The 23337-nt window shown below is 54.6% G+C and overlaps 2 non-coding genes across 2 annotated transcripts; both read left to right on the forward strand.

Annotated features, from left to right (window-relative positions):
* The first annotated feature begins 12730 nt into the window (after window positions 1-12730).
* On the forward strand, window positions 12731-12803 carry TRNAV-AAC. Its single transcript has one exon. It is a non-coding gene; the product is annotated as a tRNA-Val (tRNA).
* A 9037-nt stretch (window positions 12804-21840) lies between these two features.
* Window positions 21841-21913, forward strand: TRNAV-AAC. The gene has a single exon. It is a non-coding gene; the product is annotated as a tRNA-Val (tRNA).
* The last annotated feature ends 1424 nt before the right edge of the window (window positions 21914-23337 follow it).

Below are 23337 nucleotides of genomic sequence, written 5' to 3' on the forward strand. Positions count from 1 at the left end.
ATGCTTGCTTGGTTTCTAAGTAAGCTTTGGGAGGCATTTGGTCAGCTTCTTTAGGAAGGAATTCGCCAGGTTAAGTACCTGATCAGGAAACACTTGGAGAACAATGCATCTTGGAATGCTCCAATCCACATAAGAAGTCTTCCTGGAGACATGCAAGATACCATGTGGACAATGGCGTCGGCCTGTAAAGACTGAGTGTTGCAGGGGCATGTGACTTGCCCAGGTGACTCCAAAACTCCATCTTGGAGCTGGACTTTGCATAGGAGAGAGGGGGGGTCCCCACCCACAAGAGTCTATTTAAACCCGTGGGAGACCCCTCCATTTTGTCTTCAGCTAGCTAAAGAAGGAGCCTCTACACCCCCCCCCGGATACTTGAAGGAGACTGAAACAAAGGACAGTAACTACAGGGGATGTGAGTGATTGCTGGACCCAGGCTAAAAGGAGATTAGCCTGTAAAAGGGAGTGCTCTGGAACTGGTGAGGAAATTATCTGTCTTTAGTTTGATTAGACATAGATTTGCGCATTTTATTTTATTTTGCTTGGTGACTTACTTTGTTCTGTCTGTTACTACTTTGAACCACTTAAATCCTACTGTCTGTATTTAATAAAATCACTTTTTATTTAATAATTCACTCAGAGTATGTATTACTACCTGGGGGAGCAAACAACTGTGCATATCTCTCTATCAGTGTTATAGAGGGTGAACAATTTATGAGTTTGCCCTGCATAAGCTTTATGCAGGGTAAAACGGATTTATCTGGGTTTAGACCCCATTGGGAGTTGGGCATCTGAGTGCTAAAGACAAGCACACTACTGTGAGCTGTTTTCAGGTAAACGTGCAGCCTTGGGACAAGTGATTCAGACCCTGGGTCTGTGTTAGAGCAGACTGGAGTGTCTGGCTCAGCAAGACAGGGTGCTGGAGTCCTGAGCTGCCAGGGAAAACAGAAGCAGGGGTAGTCTTTGCACATCGGGTGGCAGCTCCCAAGGGGGTCTCTGTGATCCAACCCATCACAAACTGTTCTTATGCAGGGGGTAGGCTTGCTTCTCCCTCTCAGCCAGTCTCCCTGCTCCCTGCTGCAAGCTAGAGGGGAGCCCCTGCAGCTGCTGCTGAGTGCCAGTCAGGGGGAAAGCACGGCCTAGCATCGGCAACCTGGCTGGAGGAGGAGGGAAGACTCACTGTCACATTTTTCTCTGTGTTTTCACATTTTCAGGCTTATTCCAATATTAAACTTTTATTACAGACAGTATTTTTAGTAGTAGTAGCAGCTTTATTTTCTATATCCATGTCATGCAATGGGAGGGATCCATGAAGTAGGTAGGAGAGGTGGGTTGCTTGCGATTGGAGCATATGGGTAAGAAATGTAAATTACTTTCACCCCTGCCCAAACCCCAGGGCTCCCAGCCGCCTCTGCAGCTGTAGCTCCGGGGGTGATTTAAAGGGACCAGGGCTCCTAGCTTCAGCTGGATCCCTGAGCCCTTTAAATCCTGATTTAAAGGCCCTGGGATTTAAAGTCCCCACATCTTCCGGCAGAGGCCACGCCTCTTCCGGTTGAGGCCCCGCTACCTCCACAGGACTCTGGAGTACCGGTAATTCCTTTAAGTTACTTTCACCCCTGGAGAGGAGAGAGGTCAGTGATTTAAACCCAACAGAGGACACTGTCTTTTTGAGGTGAGTGCAGCTTGCTTGGGATGGTGCTGACGATGGATAGAAAAAAGGCTGGAGTCAATGACAGATGAGACCATAGAAGGGGAAGGGGAATGGGAGCCCCACAGAAGGTCCTGGGTGCTCAGATGCCCCAGTTATTGCAGCCTGGCCTGTCATAGAGACAGAAAAGACACAGTGGGACCCAGCCCCCCTACAGTGATCCCATGGACAAGAACCTGGTTGGGAGTGGGGTGAAGGTTCCCTCTGGGCAAAGGGGAGCTGAAATCCCTCAGTGTCCTGCAATTTAAGTAATGCAAGCTTCAAACTCTGTATGGGTGTGGGCTGAGGTGCATCAGCAGAAGGTTGGGCTGGACAGGGGCGGCAGGTTTGTATAATTTTTGGTGGTGCCCAGAATGGGACCAAGTCCTGCCACCCACACACACACCTGCCTAAGGCTCTGGAAGGGAGTTTGGGTGTGGGAGGGAGAGGGATTGGACTCAGAGAGAGTTTGGGTACAGGGTCTGGGCTCAGTCAGGGGCTTGGGGGGCAGGAGGGAGTGCAGGGGTAGGCTCTTGGAGGGAGTTTGGGTGCGGATGTGGGGTCTGGGTTGGGGCAGGGGGTTGGGGATGCAGGAGAGGGTGAGGGGTACAGCATTTACCTCAGGCATCTCCTGAAAGCAACCCGCACCCCCTCTGGCAGCAGCCCCTAAGTGGAAGTGCCTGGGGGCATCTCTGCGCATCGCTTCCCGCAGACTCCACCCACGCAGCTCCCATTGCCACAGTTGGCAGAGTTGGCACTCGGGGCGGGGGCAGCAATAGAGACCCCCCCCCCCCCCCGCCCCAGGGGCCGCAGGGACATGGCAGCCGCTTCAGGGAGTGGTGTGCCACATGGAGCGAGGGCAGGCAGGAAACAACCTTAGCCCCGTTGTGCTACTGGTGGTGGTGGTGGGGGTCCCTGGGCCCTTTTAAATTGCCCAGGGGTGGAAGGCGGGACCAGGGGGACACTCCCAAGAGCCTAACGTTGCTTTGCACAATGATAAATCTTGGAACAGGACAGAAATGAAATGGCAGCAGAACCTAAGGAATTAAAAGCCTCTGGATTCTTGTGTGTGCATTGACTCCAAACGGAAACTGTAATTTGACTCGCTTTGTGTCTGTGGCCGGTAAAATATCAGGACAAAGTCACTCCAGTGATTGTGACACTGGGTTTGAGGAGGCTTTGGTCTTATTAAAATGTAATTAGCATGTTACACTTGTGTTTTTAAAGGTGGCTTCCCCAAGCAATCCCAAATTGTTCTTCCCACAGCTGGCTGATAGTGGGCAGCAGGGGATCTCCCCAATCTGGGGGAATCTCTCTGGGCCCCACCGTTAGTTCTCCATCCTTTCTCCCCCTAACCACGCACACCACTCCCCTCCCCATTAACAATGTTTTAGAGCGACCCCTCCCTCCCTTTATGGGATTCAGACTTTCTGTGACAGAGACTGACTGGGGCTCCTCTCTGCATGGTCCCAATGGGGAAGGAAAGAGACTGGGGGGGAGAGAGAAGATGGGCAGAAGGAGTCAAATGAGGCTAAACCAGAATGGAGGAGATTTTCTTCCTGGTAAAATGTACTGGAGTCTCATTGCTGAAAAGCCGCATCTTGAGATAGGTTTGAACCAGCAGCCCTTCAATTACCAGGCAAAGGTGTGAACCACAGAGAATGATAACTGCCTACTTCCCAACTTTGTCTAAAAAGCACTTGCAGTGGTGCAACTGGTTAGTTCACAGGCCACTACTGTAGGGGTTATGTGTTCAAGCCTTACCTGGAACACTGGTTTCTATTACCTGTGTTGTTTCCCCAACTCGTTTTCCCTAATTCGCATGGAAAGTGCCATACCAGGAAAAGGAGAGTAAGTTCTAAAATGTGGAAGTGGGTGAATAGCTTGGAAACATCCACCCTATGCTGCCATTAGTTCCAGTAGATTGTTCACTGGCAGGGTGAATTGATTTATTTGCTGCTGAGAAAGCTGCCAGGACAGGTCTCTGGGCACCAGAACACCCCTGGCTCCTTCCCTGCCCCAGTCACTGCTGTAGGAGGGTCCTATATGCACTGAGTCTAAAGCTTTTCCAAGCCTTCTTAGCGCAGTTGGCAGCCTCTGAGCCTCAGAGAAGACAATGGTTTTTGCTCTGTGCTTCAGATTTGCTAATGGAAATCAGGGAAAAGAAGAGTGGTTTCTAGACACCCTCCCACCCATCTAACACACACACACACACACACACACACACACACACACACACACACACAGACTTTTCTAAGGCATTAACTTTTCCTTCTCTATGGAGTTTGTATTCTCCATAGAGCAAAATAAAACAAAAACATGCAAGTCTAAGCCTAATACAGTATGAAACTCAATACAGATAAAATCTCACAATCAGAGATGTTCCAATAAAATTCTTTCACAGACTAGACTTATTTCTAGTCTGGGCCCAATCTTTTCACATGGTATAGTCCTTGTTCCAGCTCAGGTGTAGCTAGACGATCTCTCATGACTGCAGCCAACTTTGTTCTTTTCCACCCCCTTATATAACTTTGGTACAAGGCAGGAATCTTTTGTCTCTCTCCTGGGGAAAAGCTCCAGGTTTAAGATGGATTCCTGTACCAGGTGACATGGTCTACTTCCTCACCTGTCCTCTGGGCCTGCAGCAAAGCGCTGTGTGTTGACTTTTTGAGCAAATGCACAGCTGGCCAGAGAGGCATGTTACCACTGGGTCCTCCCTGCCAGAAAAAAATTGTCCCCACAGAGTCCTCCCTGCCAGAAGTCATCAGAGACCAAGGGCTCCCCTGCTGGTCCCATGGTGTAGGGCCGGCATTTAGGGCTTTGAATCTTGCAATCAAAGTTTGTCTCAATGGGACCTTGGGGTCCTTTGGTTGCCAGCTAACCATCCTGGGATTTCCAAAGCTTCCTCTTGCTCCCTCAAATGACATGGTAGCCTGTCTTTTCACACTAGCTGTTGTGACTTGAGCGCAAGAGAGGACGTTTGATCCAGAAGGCTGGCCGTGCCTGGAGACCTGTAGATAGGGATGCGAGCTGCATTTCCTCTCAGTCCTGAACCTGGGCTGCAGCCTGGCCTAGGAGCCAGCCCTATTGGTTGACCTATTGGCCCAAAATCACATGGGTGGTGTTGGTGTTCCCCAGGAATGCTGAAGGGCGGGCCTAAGGGAGGGAGGCTTAATATTCCTCCCTATCAGTCAGGGCAGAAGAGGAGGGCTGCAAGAGTGGGCAGGTTGATGAGCTGGGGCTTCTAGCATTCGGTTGGAGATGAGGTGGAGAATGCGAACTGGGAAAAATGGTTGCTGGCCTCTGAGGAATGGCTCGGCCAGTGGCGTAACTGGACCTTGTCATTACCTACGAGGTTGTAATGCTCAAGACCTATCTTTTGACTGCGGGGAATTTCCTCAGCCATGTATATCCCCCTGCTCCACGAGTGCTGCTGAGACCGAACATGATAGCCTTCCACTTCTTGTGGGGCAATAGGATGTCCCTACCTAGTTAGGAGAAGTGTGGCTTTTCTGCAGTATTAGAAGGGGGGTTGGGCCTGGTGGGCTTTGAAGCCTTTTAAGGCTCTACTTTTTCGTTTTTCAATTTTCAGCGGGTGGCTGAGCTGGAGGTCAGGTCAGGCCCGAGGGGAATGGCGGGGCAACTACAAAGAATGCAACTGACTCTTTGGATATGGCTGTATTTTTTTTTGACCCCACTGGATGCAGCACCGGGTATGGGATGGCTGATGGTGGCGGAAGGGGGAGGAGATTAGGAAGGCCCCCCAGTGTTCTTCTACTCCCACCTTACATCCTACAGGATTTTCAGTGGGTGGCTGGGTGGAAGGTGCTTGCAGGATGGCTTCATCCGCAACAGTGGCCGCCTTCACAGCAGCGGTGGCCACAGCAGAGAGGGCCCCCTTTCGGCTCAGTCTGAACAGAGGTCAATGTACCACTGGGTGAGACAGGCCAATTTTAGGGAGCTTCCTCTGAAGGTGAGCAACTGTCCCCAGAACTTACTGACAGGAGCTTTAAAGTATTTGCAAATATGCACGGCCGGCACGTGCAGAGCAAAGGCTGCCCAGGGGCACTATGTCAGGCTCTGGCAGCACTTGAGACAATAGACCACCTTCAGCCACCAGGTAACCCAGGATCTAAGGCAGGAATGGGGAGAGGAAGCAAGTCAAGCTGAGCAAGGCAGGCAAAAATTCATCTTGCCTTCCTGGACATTCCCAATGATGCCCTTTTTGTGTGCCATGGCTGAGAAAAACATCCCAGACAGAGAAGCAGCAGGCCAAAAAAGTGCCTTTCAGGTGCTGAAGTAGCTCAGTTGGGAAAGTGTTAGACTGAATATCAAGACGTCCCAGGCTTTGGCAGGCTCTTTGATCCCTTTGTGTGCAGCAGTGGGATGTTTTCTGGAATCACAGCAGTGCCTTTACCTGCCACGAGTCCCTCATTTCAGGCTCCCAAACAAGAAAAAACAGGGTGGCCATATGCACCGAGTTGGCCCACCTGACCTTTCTTTCTTCTCTTTGTCTTTCTCAGCAAGGGGAAGAAAAAGAAGCTCTCCTTCAAGCTGGAGTTAGAAGGACAACATAAGGATAACTTCCTGAGTGCCGGCTCCAGTCCTTTGTTCTACCAGCTGACCTATCGAAGGGCTGCCACCACTTTCTCCAAGTTTGCCCATCAGTGTGTTCAGAATGGAGAGCAGTAACTAGTGGTGTTCCCCAATGGTCAGTGCTAGGACCAATCCTATTAAAGTTATTCATAAATGATCTGGAGAAAGGGGTAAACAGTGAGGTGGCAAAGTCTGCAGACGATACTAAACTGCTCAAGATAGTTAAGACCAATGCAGACTGTGAAGAACTTCAGAGATCTCACAAAACTAAGAGATTGGGCAACAAAATGGCAAATGAAATTTAATGTTCATAACTGTCAAGTAATGACAGGTTTCAGAGTAGCAGCCGTGTTAGTCTGTATCCACAAAAAGAACAGGAGTACTTGTGGCACCTAAGGGTACATCTACACTTACCGGAGGGTCCGGCGGCAGGCAATCGATGTTCTGGGATTGACTTATCGCGTCTAGTGAAGACGCGATAAAATCGATCCCTGATCGCTCTGCCGTCGACTCCGGAAATCCACCGCGGCAAGAGGCGGCAGCGGAGTCGACGGCAGCGCGGCAGTGGTCGACTTTCCCCCGTCCTCACAGCCAGGTAAGTCGACCTAAAATACGCAACTTCAGCTACGGTATTCACGTAGCTGAAGTTGCGTATCTTAGGTCGACCCTCTGCTGTAGTGTAGACCTAGCCTTAGAGACTAACAAATTTATTAGAGCATAAGCATAAGCATCTGAAGAAGTGGGCTGTAGCCCACGAAAGCTTATGCTCTAATAAATTTGTTAGTCTCTAAAGTGCCACAAGTACTCCTGTTCTTTTTGTCAAGTAATGCACATTGGAAAAAATAACCCCAACTATACATACAATATGATGGGGGCTAATTTAGCTACAACTAATCAGGAAAAAGATCTTGGAGTCATAATGGATAATTCTCTGAAGATGACCACGCAGTGTGCAGCGCAGTCAAAAAAGCAAACAGGATGTTAGGAATCATTAAAAAAAGGATAGAGAATAAGATAGAGAATATGTTATTGCCCTTATATAAATCCATGGTACACCCACATCTTGAATACTGCGTACAGGTGTGGTCTCCTCATTTCAAGAAAGATATACTGGCATTAGAAAAGATTCAGAGAAGGGCAACTAAAATGATTAGGGGTTTGGAACGGGTCCCATATGAGGAGAGATTAAAGAGACAAGGACTTTTCAGCTTGGAAAAGAGGAGACTAAGGGGGGGATATGATAAAGGTATATAAAATAATGAGTGATGTGGAGAAAGTGAATAAGGAAATGTTACTTACTTGTTCCCATAATATAAGAACTAGGGGCCACCAAATGAAATTAATGGGCAACTTGTTTAAAACAAATAAAAGGAGGCTCTTCTTCACACAGCACACAGTCAACATGTTGAACTTGCCTGAGGAGGTTGTGAAGGCTAGGACTATAACAGGGTTTAAAAGAGAACTAGATAAATTAATAGGTTTCAGAGAGGTAGCCATGTTAGTCTGTATCAGCAAAAAGAATGAAGAGTACTTGTAGCACCTTAGAGACTAACAAATTTATTTGAGAAACAACTCTGACATCACAATCAGGCTGACAAAGGAGGTTCTGTCATCATCATGAATAGGTCGGAATATGAATGAGAGGCTGCTAGGCAGCTCTCTAACACCACATTCTACAAGCCGTTACCCTCTGATCCCACTGAGGGTTACCAAAAGAAACTGCACCATCTGCTCAGGCAACTCCCTGAAAAGCACAAGAACAAATCTGCACAGACACACCCCTAGAATCCTGACCAGGGGTATTCTATCTGCTACCCAATATCCATAAACCTGGAAATGCTGGACACCCATCATCTCAGGCATTGGCACCCTGATAGCAGGATTGTCTGGCTATGTTGACTCCCTCCTCAGGCCCTACACTACCAGCACTCCTAGCTATCTTCGAGACACCACTGACTTCCTGAGGAAACTACAATCCATCGGTGATCTTCCAGAAAACACCATCCTGGCCACTATGGATGTAGAAACCCTCTACAACAATATTCCACACAAAGATGGACTACAAGCCATCAAGAACAGTATCCCCAATAATGTCACGGGAAACCTCATGGCTGAACTTTATGACTTTGTCCTCACCCATAAGTATTTCACATTTGGGGACAATGTATACGTTAAAGTCAGCAGCACTGCTATGGGTACTCGCATGGCCCCACAGTATGTCAACATTTTTATGGCTGACTTAGAACAATGCTTCCTCAGCTCCATCTCTACTTGCGCTATACTGATGACATCTTCATAATCTGGACCTATGGAAAAGAAGCCCTTGAGCAATTCCACCATGATTTCAACAATTTTCATCCCACCATCAACCTCAGCCTGGACCAGTCCACACAAGAGATCCACTTCTTGGACACTACAGTGCTAATAAGCAATGATCACATAAACAACACCTTATACCGGAAACCTACTGACCTCTATACTTACCTACATGCCTCCAGCTTTCACCCAGACCACACCACATGATCCATTACCTACAGCCAAGCTCTAAGATACAACCACATTTGCTCCAACCCCTCAGACAGAGACAAACATCTACAAGATTTCTATCAAGCATTCTTACAACTACAATACCCACCTGCTGAAGTGAAGAAACAAATTGACAGAGCCAGAAGAGTACCCAGAAGTCACCTACTACAGGACAGGCCCAACAAAGAAAGTAACAGAATGCCACTAGCCGTCACCTTCAGCCCCCAACTAAAACCTCTCCAGTGCATCATCAAAGATCTACAAGCTATCCTGAAGGATGATCCCTCACTCTCACAGATCTTGGGAGACAGGCCAGTCCTTGCTTACAGACAGCCCCCCAACCTGAAGCAAATACTTACCAGCAACCACACACCACACAACAAAAACACTAATCCAGGAACCTATCCTTGCAACAAAGCCCGTTGCCAAGTCTGTCCACATATCTATTCAGGAGATGCCATCATAGGACCTAATCACATCAGGCACACTATCAGAGGCTCATTCACCTGTACATCTACCAATGTGATATATGCCATCATGTGCCAGCAATGCTCCTCTGCCATGTTGTGACGGAGCAGGGAGCGGGGCAGATTTGACTTGGGAATGTTGCAGGGGGGTTACATTGGGGATGGGGGACTTCCCTTGAAGGAAGCTACCTGAGCTGTAACCTGAGCCAGGAGGGGGGTTGGGGGAAGTAACACCTTCTGGCCGGGAGACTGAACAAAGGAGAGGAGGAGCAGAGGGGAGGGGAGAGAAAGCTGCTGAAGGAGTTTTTAGTTTCAGTTTGGCGTGGGTGGTGCAATGCAGGGAACCCCAAGCTGGGGTCTAAGCTCCATAAACCCCCCAGAAGGACTTGATTGAGGGGTTCTGGTTGTACCTACACGCTCTGCTTGGGACTGTGTTCCTATCATCTAATAAACCTTCTGTTTTACTGGCTGGCTGAGAGTCACGGTGAATCTCAGGAAGAGGGGTGCAGGGTTCTGACTCCCCCACACTCTGTGACAACTGGTGGCAGAGGTGGGATCTACTGCACCCCGTGGACGGCGCTTCCTGCAGTAAGTGACTGGGGAGTAGTAAAACAAAGGGTGATTGATGGGGACCAGACGTGCTGAAGAGTCAGAGAGGGATGGTTTCAGGGGGCGATTCACCCCTGGGAGTGTGTGACCAGCGAGAAGGACTTTTGCAGTAACAGGGTCCCCCAGGGGATCGCAGCGAGTGGTCCCAGGGGCAGAGGAGTCTGCAGCTCGACCCTGGCAGAGAGGTGGTGACCTCAAAATGGGCTGGCACACTAGGGGTCTCCCTGGAAACTGTGGGGACTGGTGAACACCCGGGCCTGTGAGTGGCCAGCAGGAAGATGTATGCCAAACGCCTTAAGAGCGACCTGGTGGAGCTGTGCAAGCAGAGGGGGCTGCGCAGTGGGAGGCTCACCAAAGAACAGCTCATTGCCCAGCTGGAGGAAGGAGATCGCTCGAATGAACTGATCCCTGTCTCTGAGGGAAGCAGCCTGGCAAATGTAGCGCAGGCACCAGTGTCTGTCCCAGCTGGGAGTGGTCAGCCGGCTGCTGAGGGCTTCCCGAGACCCCTCCTTCCTATGTCTAGGGGAAGGGTGAGGAGGAACCCAGCGAATACTGAGGGCACCGTGACCCCCTCGGCCAGCAGGGGATCCTCCCGGCGATGCTCGGCGTCTGTGGAGTGGAAGCGGCTAGAATGGGAGAAAGAGCTAAAACTGAGAGAGCTGGCAGTTCGTGAACAACAGAGACAGCATGAACGGGAGGAAAAAGAGAAACAGAGACAGCATGAAAAGAGACAGCGTCAGCATGAACTGGAGCTGGCAAGGCTGAGGGGCAGCGAGCCCCCTGCTGCGGTGAGTGAGGGGGGACCTAGGACTGCACGAAGCTTTGATAAGTGCATCCTGGCCCAACGTAAGGAGGGGGAGGACATGGATGAGTTCCTGGAGGCCTTTGAGATGGCCTGCGAGCTGCACCAGGTTGATCCTGCGGACAGAATCTGAATTCTCACCCCCTTACTGGACCCCAAAGCCGTAGCATTGTACCGCCAACTGGAAGGGGTGGAGAAAGGGGACTACAAACTATTCAAAAAGGCCCTGCTACGTGAGTTTGGGCTCACTCCTGAAATGTACCGGGAAAGGTACTAGAGTCACAATAAAACCCCTGAGATCTCATATCTGCAACTAGCCGTCCGCATGGAGGCATATGCCAGCAAGTGGGCAGATGGGGTCCAGATGAAGGAGGACCTGGTTAAACTGCTGGTACTGGAGCAACTGTATGAGCAATCCGACCTGAGGCTGTAGTTGAGGGACAAAAAGCCAGAGAACCCACGACACGTAGGGCGGCTAGCCGATGAGTTTGTGAAGAGCCGGTCAGGGGGTGGCAGGGAGGAGTCCCAAAGGAACAGGCCCACTGCGATGCAGAGAGTGAGTCACCCTGGGACCTCCCAAAGGGGGAATATGGGGAATCCCTTTCCCAGGGCCGGCTCCAGGCACCAGCGTACCAAGCAGGTGCTTGGGGCGGCCACACCGGAGAGGGGCAGCACGTCCGGCTCTTCCACGGCAATTCGGCAGTGGGTCCCTCACTCCAGCTTTTTTTGGGGGGGGCGGGGGAGAGCTGCTTGGAGTGGCAAAAACCCTGGAGCCAGCCCTGCCCTTCCCAAGGGGAATGCTCAGTGTCAAGGACAACCGAGCGGTTCGAGGGGACCAACGGGACATGAGCTGCTATTACTGCGGCCAAAGAGGCCACATTCGGGCCCAGTGCCCCAAGCTCAAGGACAGACTGAGCAGACCGAACACACACCGGGTTAACTTGGTAGAGGCCCAGACGGACGAGGGGCAGGCTTCCCAGGCAAGGGGGGCTGGCAGCTTATCAACTGCTCAAGAGAGAGAAGGGCCCCAGGCCAGCTTCTCTGGGGGGCCGGATGCTCCATACTCAAAGTTCTCCATTTACAGGGTTCTGTTTTACTGGCTGGCTGAGAGTCACAGTGAATCTCAGGAAGAGGGGTGCAGGGTCCTGACTCCCCCACACTCCATGACACATGTACATTGGCCAAACCGGACAGTCTCTACATAAAAGAATAAATGGACACAAATCAGACGTCAAGAATTATAACATTCAAAAACCAGTCGGAGAACACTTCTATCTCCCTGGTCACTCCATTACAGACCTAAAAGTCGCAATATTACAACAACAAAAACTTCAGAAACAGACTCCAATGAGAGACTGCTGAATTGGAATTAATTTGCAAACTGGACACTATTAAATTAGGCCTGAATAAAGACTGGGAGTGGATGGGTCATTACACAAAGTAAAAGTATTTCCCCGTGTTTATTTCCCCCCTACTGTTATTCACACCTTCTTGTCAACTGTTGGAAATGGGCCATCCTGATGATCAGTACAAAAGGTTTTTTTCTCCTGCTAATAATAGCTCACCTTAACTAAGCACTCTCATTATAGTTTGAGAACCCCTGTTATAGTGTGTATGGCTACACCCATTTTTTCATGTTATCTCTGTGTATATATATATATTTTCCTACTGTATTTTCCACTGCATGCATCTGATGGAATGGGTTTTAGCCCATGAAAGCTTATGCTCAAATACATTTGTTAGTCTCTAAGGTGCCACAAGTACTCCTCGTTCTTTTTTCAGATAAATTAATGGAGGTTAAGTCCATTAATGGCTATTAGCCAGGATGGGTAAGGAACGGTGTCCCTAGCCTCTGTTTGTCAGAGGGTGGAGATGGATGGCAGGAGCGAGATCACTTGATTGTTACCTGTTAGGTTCACTTCCTCTGTGGAACCTGGCATTGGCCACTGCTGGCATATAGGACACTGGGCTGTCTGGACCTTTGGTCTGACCCAGTATGGCCATTCTTATGTTCTTATGAAGGGAGGGGCAGAACCCTATGACAGAGTTTCTGTAATGTAGTGGTTATCACGTTTGCCTAACACGCAAAAGGCCCCTGGTTCAAAACCGGGCAGAAACATGATGGGTTATTTTTCCCAGCTCCTACTGCTGCCACTGGCCTGTCTCTGCTGTTGTAAAGCAGCAGAGATCTGTATTCTCTGTATAACTATGCTATGTATAACCTGTATGCTCAAAAGATCTGTTATACTTCCCCCCCCCCCCTTTTGTCTCCTCTCTCTCTCTCTCTCTGAATACCTGTGAAGTGGCTTTCCCCCTCCCCCTCCTTCCTGGAATGGTTGTGGGATGAATGGGCTGGTTGAACAGCTGGAAGATCAGAAGAGCTTCCAGGTAGACAAGGTGTCTGGAACTCTAATTAGGCAGCTCTCACACACCCAATGCATGGACACTGCATGGACACTGGCTGAGGTGGAGCGTGACCAATCAGACGCAGCCAAGTCATCTCTAGTCACAGGCCATGAGGAGCAGGTCCTTAAAAGGGGAAGGGGCCATGTGCTCAGGAGTGCACTCACAAGCTTGTACCTCCTGTGAAGGCCCTTTGCCCGGACCGCCTGGCCAGTTGTTCGCTGCGTTGCATTCCATCGTGCCTTGGGAAGACACCTTCATCACACCATCCATCGCTGTGCTGTGGGACACTTACCTTGAAGGATCCTGACATCTCTAGTGCTGTGCCTGTCCTGGGAGCGTGAGTATGCGAGTGTGAGTGTGACACCCTCCCCCCTTCTTTTGAGCTTAGCTATCAATATAATAAACGTGCTGCTTTCTGCCAAACTCTGGTGGGTCATTAGTCCTCCCTAAACTTACTAGCTGACCCAATTTCAGGTAACATTAATGGTGGAGGATGGTTCTGGGTGAAAGGATGACAAGCAAAGCTATGGGAGGAAATTTGGGTGTGGGGTGCGGGCTCTGCGCTGGGGGAGGGGATTGGCGTGCAGGAGGGATGGTGCTTACCCCGGGCAGTGCAGCTCCCAAAGTGACCGGTACACACAACCCTCAGGCAGCAGCTCCTAGGTGGGCAAACAGAGCTCCCATTGGCTGCAGTTTCTGGCCAATGGAAGCTGTGGAGTTGGTACTCAGGGCACAGGCAGTGCATGGAGACACTCCCCCCTCCTCAGGGGATGCCGGGACATGCCAGCCACTTCTGGGAGCAGCACGGAGGGATGGAGGTAGAGTGGGCAGGGAGCCCCCTTAGTGCTGCTGGCACATCTCTGCACACCCATTCGGGGAGGGGATCAGAGGGCCTCCATGCGCTGCCTGGGGTAGGGGCAGTGCACAGAGCTGCCTTCCCATAGGGGTCTATTACAGGAGTGGGTGGGTGAGGTCTTTTGGCCTGCAAGATGCAGCAGGTCGGACTAGATGATCACACTGGTCCCTTCTGACCTTGGTAGTTTCTGCCAGGACCAACCTCCGGCTCACCGAGGGAGACTCCGCCACCTGCACATGGAGATCGGGGTTGTGCAGCAGGGGCTCTGCGAGGAGGTCTGTGCCCTCGGCAGCCACAATGGACCTGGTCGCCAAAAAAAGCTTCCAGGGTCCGGAGGAGGTCCTGGTAGAAGACCGGCAGCTCCGAGAGGTCTCGCGGAAGACCTCTCGGGTGAAGAAAAAGGAGCTGCCAGTCGTATCGGAGCCCTTGGAGGCGGCAGAGGAAGGCGTGCGCTAACGTGCTCCACGCTGGACTACCTGCACCATAAAGGAGCCTCTGCAGGGCCTGGAGACGAAAGACATGGACCTGGCTACGAAGGCAGACCAGACCCTGTCCTCCCTCCTCCAGGGGAAGACTCAGAACCCCTGCAGAGACCCAGTGCAGTCCTGGCCAGAAAAACTCCAGGGCCGTCCTCTAGAGCCTGGCCAGGAACCCCGGGGCCGGGCTCAGGGTGTTGAGCCAGTGCCAGAGCATGGACAGGATGAGCTGGTTCAGCACCAGCGCCCTGCCTCGCAGGGAGAGACACCGGAGCAGTCCTGTCCATCTCCGCAGCCGCTCACCCACCCTGACCTCTAAATCCTGTGAGTTCTCCGGCGGAGAAGGATGCGTGGCGGAAAGGTAAACGCCGAGATAGAGCAGCGGACCTGCGCTCCACCGAATGGCTTGAAGCGCGGGTGGGAGGGAGCTCGCCTGCCACCCGTCCCCGACCACCAAGCCAGAGCTCTTGACCCAGTTGACCCGGGCGGAGGAGGCCGCCGAGTAAACGGCCTGGCAGGCCTCCATCCGCACCAGGTCGCCTGGGTCCTGGACCACGAGGAGCACGTCGTCGGCGTACGCCGACAGGACCAGCCGCAGCTCCGGCTCCCGAAGCGTCAACCCCACCATCCTCCGACGGAGGAGGCAGAGGAAGGGCTCGATCGCCAGAGCGTACAGCTGGCCCGAGAGGGGGCACCCCTGCCGCACTCCCCGCCTGAAGCTGACCGGCTCGGTCAGGGTCCAGTTGAGCCTGACCAGACACTCCGCCTCAGCGTACAGCACCTGGAGAAAACCCACAAACTGGGGCCCGAAGCCAAACGCCCGCAGAGTGCCCAGGAGATACCCGTGGTCCATCCTGTCAAACGCCTTCTCCTGGTCCAGGGACAGGAGGGCGAACGACAGACCATCCCTATGCCCCAGCTCTAAGAGGTCCTGGACCAAGTAAAGATTATTAAAGATGCTCTGGCCCGGGACGGTGTAGGTCTGGTCGGGATGGACCACGTCCGCCAGCACGGACCCCAGCCACAGCGAGATGGCCTTCGCTACGACCTTATAGTCCGTGCTGAGGAGCGAGACGGGACGCCAGTTCCGTAAATCGCGGAGGTCCCCCTTCTTTGGCAACAGGGTGAGCATGGCTCGCCTGCACGAGAGAGGGAGGACCCTGCCGCCCTGGAAGGGGACGAGCTTCTCTGGACACCAAAGTGGGCGGAGCCAGCAAACCCTGCACCCACCCCTCAGAGGTCAAGGCGCAAGACAGGAAGTATAAAAGCCTGACCCCAGAGCTCACTTGGAACTCAGTCACTGGAGTGATCAGACACCTGTGGCGTAGCTCCCGGTGGGGAGACCACGGAGATCGGCGGCCGACCTGAGGGCTGGCCAGACCAGCCAACGCCTGATGCAAGCCCAAGCCTAGAGATGCTGCCAAACCTACCGCTTGCCCATTACCCCAAGGAACAGCCAGGCCTACTGTTTGCCAGTTACCCTGAGGAGCTGCCAAACCAACCACTCACCAGCTACCCCGAGGAGCCCATAGTGTGTGACCCTGTGGAGGATGCTGTCCAGACCCAGGTACCTCTAGAGGGGGAGGAAGGAAGTATCCTGGGGGCAGCCAACCCGAGTCTGGCTGCAACACTGCCAGAGCCAGTGTCAGTGTGTTGCGGTCAGGATCCCCACTGATACAACAGCGGGTCTTCTGCCACTGCTAGGGCCCTGGGCTTGGACCCAGTGGAGTGGGTGGGCCTGCGTCCCCGGCAGCTCAGAGCCAGGAGCCTGGGGTTTCCTGTTCAACCGTTTGCTCAGCCCCTGCCTGAGGGCCTGAGCTACTATTTGTTGCCCCGCCCTGACCCAGGGTCTCGGCTTGCTACTATTGAACTATTTGCTAAGTCCCTGCGAGACCCAGGGCCTCGATCTCCTCATAGATGGAAGGGAGATTGCCTTCCCCCACCCTGGGGTTCTCCCCGCCAGTGCCCAAAGCGACGCTCACCTTGGGGCTCGCAGGGGCTTCAGATGTTAAGGAGGAAGGAGGGGCTCCATCGGGGGCCTCCGTGGGAATGAAGTCCAGTGGAGGGGTGGTTCCTCTCTCTGGTGCTGCCACATCTTCCCCAGCTGGCACCGGTGGATGGAAAACACCCGTGGGCAAGGCGGAAGGCTCGGTGTGGGTGGCCCCTTCCTGGTCTTCCGGGGGGCCTCCAAATCTGAAGGATGGAGTGAAGCTCGAGCCTTCTGCTTGCCCCATTTCCCCTGTACTAGGACCCAGCCCTCCATGGCATCATCTATGGGCCAGCTAGAAGGGGTCAGGTTGGGGGGAAAGGGCGATGGTTCGGGGACTTGGGGAGGTAACAGTGGGGTGGCATGAGGGAGGGACAATTCCCCCCGGGGTCGGCCCTCTCCCATGCCCGGCGGTACCCCCACCGCACCCTTCTCTACGGGCCCCATAGAGGTGCATGCAGCAGAGGTGGGGCTCTCCCGCTCATCTGGGCAGGCTGAGGGAGGTACCCCTAGGGCCCGAGCGGGAGCAATGGTGGGCTGAGAAGGAGGAGGAACAGCTCCAGGCGCTGGGCAGCAAGGGGCGCCAGCGATGACGGGGCCAGCGCCCTGCCAGCGCTCGGGGGTCCTGGACACTCCTTGCCGGGTCAAGGGGCAGTCCCTCCGGACGTGCCCCATCGCCCGGCAGAGGTAGCAACAGCCCTCCCCCATAGAATAATGCACCCGGTAGCGGGCCCCCTGGTAGGGGACCAGGAAGGACCCCTTGAGTGCCTCTCCATCGCGTGCCACTGGCAGCAGTTGAAGCTGCAACTGCCGGTGGAACAAGAGGACGTGACTGAGGGCGGGGTCTTTGCAGCCCATCGGGAGAGGGCTAATAATGGAGATAGGTTTCCCCAGGGTAGAGAGGGCGGGAAGCAGGGCGGCATTGGGGAGGAAGGGAGGAACGGAGGTCAGGACTACGTGGATGCCCAGGTCCTCCAGTGGCTCCAGGGGGACGAACACGCCCTCCACTGCCAGGCTCTTCTCCACCATCTCCTGGGCGGTGGCCTCAGACACTAAGAAGAAGAGGACCTTTCCGTACATTTTGGAGGGCGCCATGATGGCAGTGGGCCCCACCATCCTCGTCAACACCCGCACATAGGTCTCCACGTGGGGTGAGGCAGGCACCAGGAGGCAACGGACGTCATGGTTCCTGGTTAAGGTGGGGAAGGGGCCCCGGCTGCTATAGATAGTAGCAGAGGCGGTGGTCGGGAGAGATGATGTAGCGGCAGGCGGGGGAGCCGCTGCCGCCTGGGTGTATGCCCTGGGGGCTGGGGGAGGGGCACCCGCAGAGCTGGTGGAGGGAACAGCGGGGAGGGACACTGCAGCCGGTGGTGGGGCCGCGGCAGTGGGGGCACCCCTGCCATGGAGGGCCTAGTCTTCTTGGCAGGGTTCTTTCCCTTCTTTTTGTTCTGGCCTTTTCTGTGAGCTGGGGGGGCTCCCCCAGAATCGGAGGGGGCGAGGGACTTGGCAGTAGCGGAGGTCACCCCGTCGCCCGCCGCTGCCGGTGCCCCAGCAGGGGTGGTGGCAGGTGTTTCAGCAGCGGCAGTTGAGGTAGAGGCTAGAGGTGGTGACAAGGGGGCAGATAGAGGAGGGGCGGCGGGGTCTACTTAAGGGGTCTCGCCCTCCGTGTTCCCCTCCATAATGAGTAGGGAGGGAGGGGAAAAAACACCAGAAAAAGCGGGGGGGGGGGGGGAAGCAGGTCAACCACTCCTCCCCGCTAGGCTGCAGGCAGGGGAGGAGGGCACCAAAACGAAGGGGGACAGATAGGGGGGCTATCAGGGAATTGTGTGGGGGGGGGTCAGTAACCAACGTAAGATGGAAATCCAGCTTCTCTAGCTGCACTAAGGGAGGGAAGGCTACAATAACATCAGGGGGGTGCAGTGATCAACCAAAAAGGGGGGGGCACAAGCGCATGGGAGGGGGCATGGGCACATGAAGGGAGGGGCCAAGCAGGGCAAGGGGGCGCAAAGGAAGGGGAGCAACCAGGCTGGGAACGGGGCAGAGGAATCAAAGGGGCTAACTGTAGGGCTGGGGTGGGACAAACAAAGCTGCAGAGGGAAAAAGGTGGGGCAGGCAAACAAACTGAAGCTGGGGATGGGCAAAAGGCTGCAAGGGGCAAATGGGGTAGGCAGCAAAGGGCAAAGCAGCGGGGCCTGTTGACAAGGGGAGGGGGTCAGTCTGGGGGGGTACATGCATCCACGAGCATTTGCACCAAAAGTCAATGTGCGGGCTGCCTGCTGCTGCAGGCCCAAATGATGGCAATAGGGCATGGCAGGCCAGAAGAGCAGCAGAGTCCCAGAGGAAGGAGCGGAGGCAGATGGTAAATGCCAGTGGGGGTGGTGGAGGGGGCAACGGTGGTGGTGGGGAGTGGGGGGAGGGACACAGATGGACCTGGGGGGAGGCTCCCTGCCACACCCCCTGAGTCCCCACAAACAGTCTAAACCCCCACCACTAGAGCACAGTCCGAAAATCACTCAGTCCGTAATGGCCCCCTCCACAATAGTCTCCAGAGTCCTGTGCGCTCCCCCAGCAGCCGATGGTCCGCGTAGTCCTCTTCCTCCAGGCTCCAGCAGCTCCCCAGGAAAAATGCAGCAGCGGCGGCAGCAGCAGCTCCAGCAACCCTAGCAGCCAGGAGAGGAAGGACCCCGCACAGGTGGTAGGAGTGGTGAAGGTGGGGGTCCCGGCTTCGCCCTCCAGAGATGGTGGTGGGGGGGGGGGCTGGCCGGCAAGACCCCTCGCTCAGCAGCAGTGGCAGCAACAACAGTCCAGAGAAGGAGCACTCCAACCAGCAGTAGCAGTAGCTCACAAAGGAAGCTAGAGCTCCAGCCAGCAGGGCAGCTGGAGAGGAGAAGGGAGAGCTCCAGCCAACAGGGCAGCCAGAGGACACTGGGCACTCTCTGTACCTATTGGGTTCCGGGAAGTGGGCGGGCTCCTGCTAAAGGATCTCCCCCCCACCTAAGGGGAGGACCCACAGGGCCTAAAACCCAAATGATTACGGGGGACAACTAATGTAAAAACAGGGACAGGAGTGCGGTCAAAGGGTCATAAAAAGGGAACCTGATGGGGACACCGAGCAGAGAACCCCGGACAGCGCCCACTGTTCCTCAAAGGTGTCAAGGGAGCCAGTGGACGCCGCCCAGAGGAACTCTGCCCGGATACATGAACGGACAGAGGATCGGAAACAGGCCCCACGGTCACAGGAACCTCCATCGGCCAACCTCCTCTCCCCGGTTTTATAGATGGCCTGTTTAGCCAGGGCTAAGAAGAAGTTGACCAGGAGGTTCCGTGACTTTGTGGGGCCCTGGATAGGGAGTGAATAAATGAGAAGGTGAGGGGAAAAGTGTAACCAAAAACACAACATAATGTCGGTGAGGAGCCGGTGTAGGGGCTGCAACCTGGCACACTCTAAGTAAACATGAGCCAGGGTCTCCCTCACGCCGCAGAAAGGACAGATGTCTGGGACAGGGGTAAACCACGCCAAGTACACGCCCGTGCTCACGGCCCCATGAAGGAGCCACCAGCTGATATCCCCGGCGGGACTCGGGACCAGAGTGAAATAGAGGCTGGCCCACCGGGGCTTCTCACCCTCGACAGGTGGCAGGAGGTCCCGCCACTTCGTATCGGGGAGGGACACGAGGGTGAGGAAGTGAAGAGTGTGGAGCACGAGCGTGTATAGATGTTTCCTTGGCGCAGTCAGTAAACGAATCGGCTGCAAGTCGTGCAGTCGGCTCATGGAAAAGGGGCGGGGGGCCGGTTGGGTCCAGGGGGCAGGGACCCGATAAAAAGGTCCGGAGGACCAGGGCTGGAGGGTGGGTGGGGCCTGCCCTCGCACAGGACCTGGTCGAGGTAGACCCGAGCAGTGGGCGGCAAAGCGGCCCTCACCTCCTGAAGTACGCGCCGGGGAGTACAAGGCCTGGAGAGCCCCATGCGCCGAGCGAACATCAGGGGATCCAGCCAGACTCCCTGGTCATAGTCCAGGAGGTCTCCGACTCTAGTGACGTTTGCCAGGACAAACCTCTGGCGCACCGCGGGGGACTACGCCACCTGCACATGAAGCTGGGGGTTGTGTAGCAGGGGCTCCGCGAGGAGATCTGCCCCCCCCGGTGGCAGCCACGGACCTGGTCACTGAGAACAGTTTCCAGGTCCGGAGGAGGTCCTGGTAGAAGACGGGCAGCCCAGAGAGGTCTGGCGGAAGACCTCTCGGATCGAGATAAAAGAGCTGCTGGTCGTATCGGAGCCTTCAGAAGCGGCGCAGGAAGGCGTGCGCCAGTACACTCCACGCCGGACTACCTGCACCATAAAGGAGCCTCTGCAGGGCCTGGAGGCGGAAGACATGGACCTGAGTGCGGAGGCACTTCAGGCCCTGCCCTCCCTCCTCCAGGGGCAGATGGAGGACCCCCACAGAGACCCAGTGCAGTCCTGGCCAAAAGAACTCCAGAATCGCCCTCCGGAGGTCGGCCAGGAAGCCCAGGGCCGGGACCAGGGTGTTGAGATGGTACCAGAGCACGGACAGGACTAGTTGATTGAGTACCAGTGCCCTCCCGTGAAGGGAGAGGCACCGGAGTAGTCCTGTCCATTTCCGGAGCCGCTCCGTCACCCTGCCCTGTAAACCTTGCCAGTTCTCCGGAGGAGATGGATGCGTGGCAGAAAGGTAAACGCCGAGATAGAGCAGCGGACCCGCGCTCCACCGGATGGCCTGAAGCGCGGGTGGGAGGGAGCTCGCTTGCCACCCGGCCCCTACCACCAGGCCAGAGCTCTTGACCAGGTTGACCAGGGCGGAGGAGGCCGCCGAGTACACGGTCTGGCAAGCCTCCACCCGCACCAAGTCGTCCGGGTCCTGGACCACGAGGAACACATCGTCTGCGTATGCTGACAGGACCAGCCGCAGCTCCGGCTCCCGAAGCACCAACCTCGTCAACCTCCTGCTGATAATAGCTCATCTTAAGTGATCACTCTCGTTATAGTGTGCATGGCAACACACATTTTTTCATGTTCTCTTTGTATATATATATATATCTTCCTACTGTATTTTCCATGCATGCATCCAATGAAGTGGGTTTTAGCTCACAAAAGTTTATGCTCAAATAAATTTGTTAGTCTCTAAGCTGCCACAAGTACTCCTCGTTCTTTTTGAAGATAAATTAATGGAGGTTAAGTCCATTAATGGCTATTAGCCAGGATGGGTAAGGAATGGTGTCCCTAGCCTCTGTTTGTCAGAGGGTGGAGATGGATGGCAGGAGAGAGATCACTTGATCATTAGCTGTTAGGTTCACTCACTCTGGGGCACCTGGCATTGGCCACTCTTGGCAGACAGGATACTGGGCTGGATGGACCTTTGGTCTGTCCCAATATGGCCGTTCTTATGAAGGGAGAGGCAAAACACTGCAACAGAGTTTCTAAAGTGTAGTGGTTATCATATTTGCCTAACATGCAAAAGGTCCCTGGTTTGAAACCAGGCAGAAACATGGTGGCTTACTTTTCCCAGCTCCCCTAGTTGTCCAGCAAGGCGCTCCTACTGCTGCCACTGGCCTGTCCCTGCGATAACCCCAACCCCTGCATGACAGAGGGTGGTGAAATGAGCTGAGGAAAAGCTTTGGCACGAGTAGGGGGAAGCTAGAGGATCTAGGTCAGTCACCTTTTGAAGCCTTGTGGCTTGGCCTCCTCTGCCCCGAGAGTTTGGCCTATGGAGGCCGGCTCTTCCTGCTGGCCTCCTTTGCGTGACTTGCCAAAGGAGGAAGTGAGGCAGGAATGGGGCAAAAGAGGAAAGTCATGCTGAGGAAGGCAGGGCAGAAGTTAAGCACCTCAGTGTGGCTAAGTGGGGTTAGTAGAGCGCCACCATTCGTTCTGCAAAGTCTGGGAAGGTGCGGTTGGCTGCTGGGAGGTAGAATCCTGTGCCTGCCTCTTGGCTTCTCAGGGATGGCTACTTGCAGCCCAGGAGAAGAAGGATGGTTCTGGGTGAAAGAAAGACGAGCAAAGCTATGGGAGGAAATTTGGGTGTGGGGTGCGGGCTCTGCACTGGGGGAGGGGGTTTGGGTGCAGGAGTGGTGGTGCTTACCCAGGGTAGTGCAGCTCCCAAAGTGACTGGTACACACAACACTCCGGTAGCAACTTCTAGGTGGGCATGGCCAGGGGATCTCTGTGTGCTCCTGCAGTTCCTGGCCAATGGGAGCTGCGGAGTTGGTAGTCGGGGCAGGGGCAGCACGTGGAGACACTCCCCCCCACCCCAGGGGATGCCGGGACATGCCAGCTACTTCTGGGAGTGGCACAGAGGGATGGAGGCAGAGTGGGCAGGGAGTCACCTTAGTGCTGCTGGTATATCTCTGCACACCCATTGGGGGAGGGGAGCAGAGGGCCTCCATGCGCTGCCTGGGGTAGGGGCAGTGAACAGAGCTGCCTCCCCTCGTACCAGTACCAGATTTACCATGGCGCAACTGGCGCCATGGTACCTGGCACACGGTCCAAAGGGGGCACAGCCCACTCTTCTCTGCCCCCAACTCTCTCCTGTGGGGGCAGAAGCTTGATGCTGCCATCTCCTGCTGCAGCAGAGCAGTCTCCACCGGCAGCCAGGCTCCTCCCTTCCCTCTTCCCCCAGCATGCTCCGTTCCCGCCCCTCCATCTCTCCCTGCCGCCGATCAGCTGTTTCCCGGCAGGAGGGAGGGGGAAGAGCGGAGCCTCAGCCTACTCCCTGCTTCGGGGAGGAGGAGGAGACAAGGCGGGGGTGGGGTCTTGGGGAAGGGCCTGGAATAGGGGCATACCCCCTCCAGCCCCCTGCCATGAGCACCCCCATAACCCAAGCCCACACGCCCAGCCCTGTGCCCACCCTGACCCCTGCATCCCCTCAGACACCCCCAGCCCCCTGCCCTTACCCCTGCACCCCCACACCTCCCCA

The sequence above is a fragment of the Terrapene carolina genome, unplaced genomic scaffold (genome assembly GCF_002925995.2).
Source record: "Terrapene carolina triunguis isolate 2854851 unplaced genomic scaffold, T_m_triunguis-2.0 Scaffold35055, whole genome shotgun sequence".
Classification (NCBI taxonomy): Eukaryota; Metazoa; Chordata; order Testudines; family Emydidae; genus Terrapene; species Terrapene triunguis.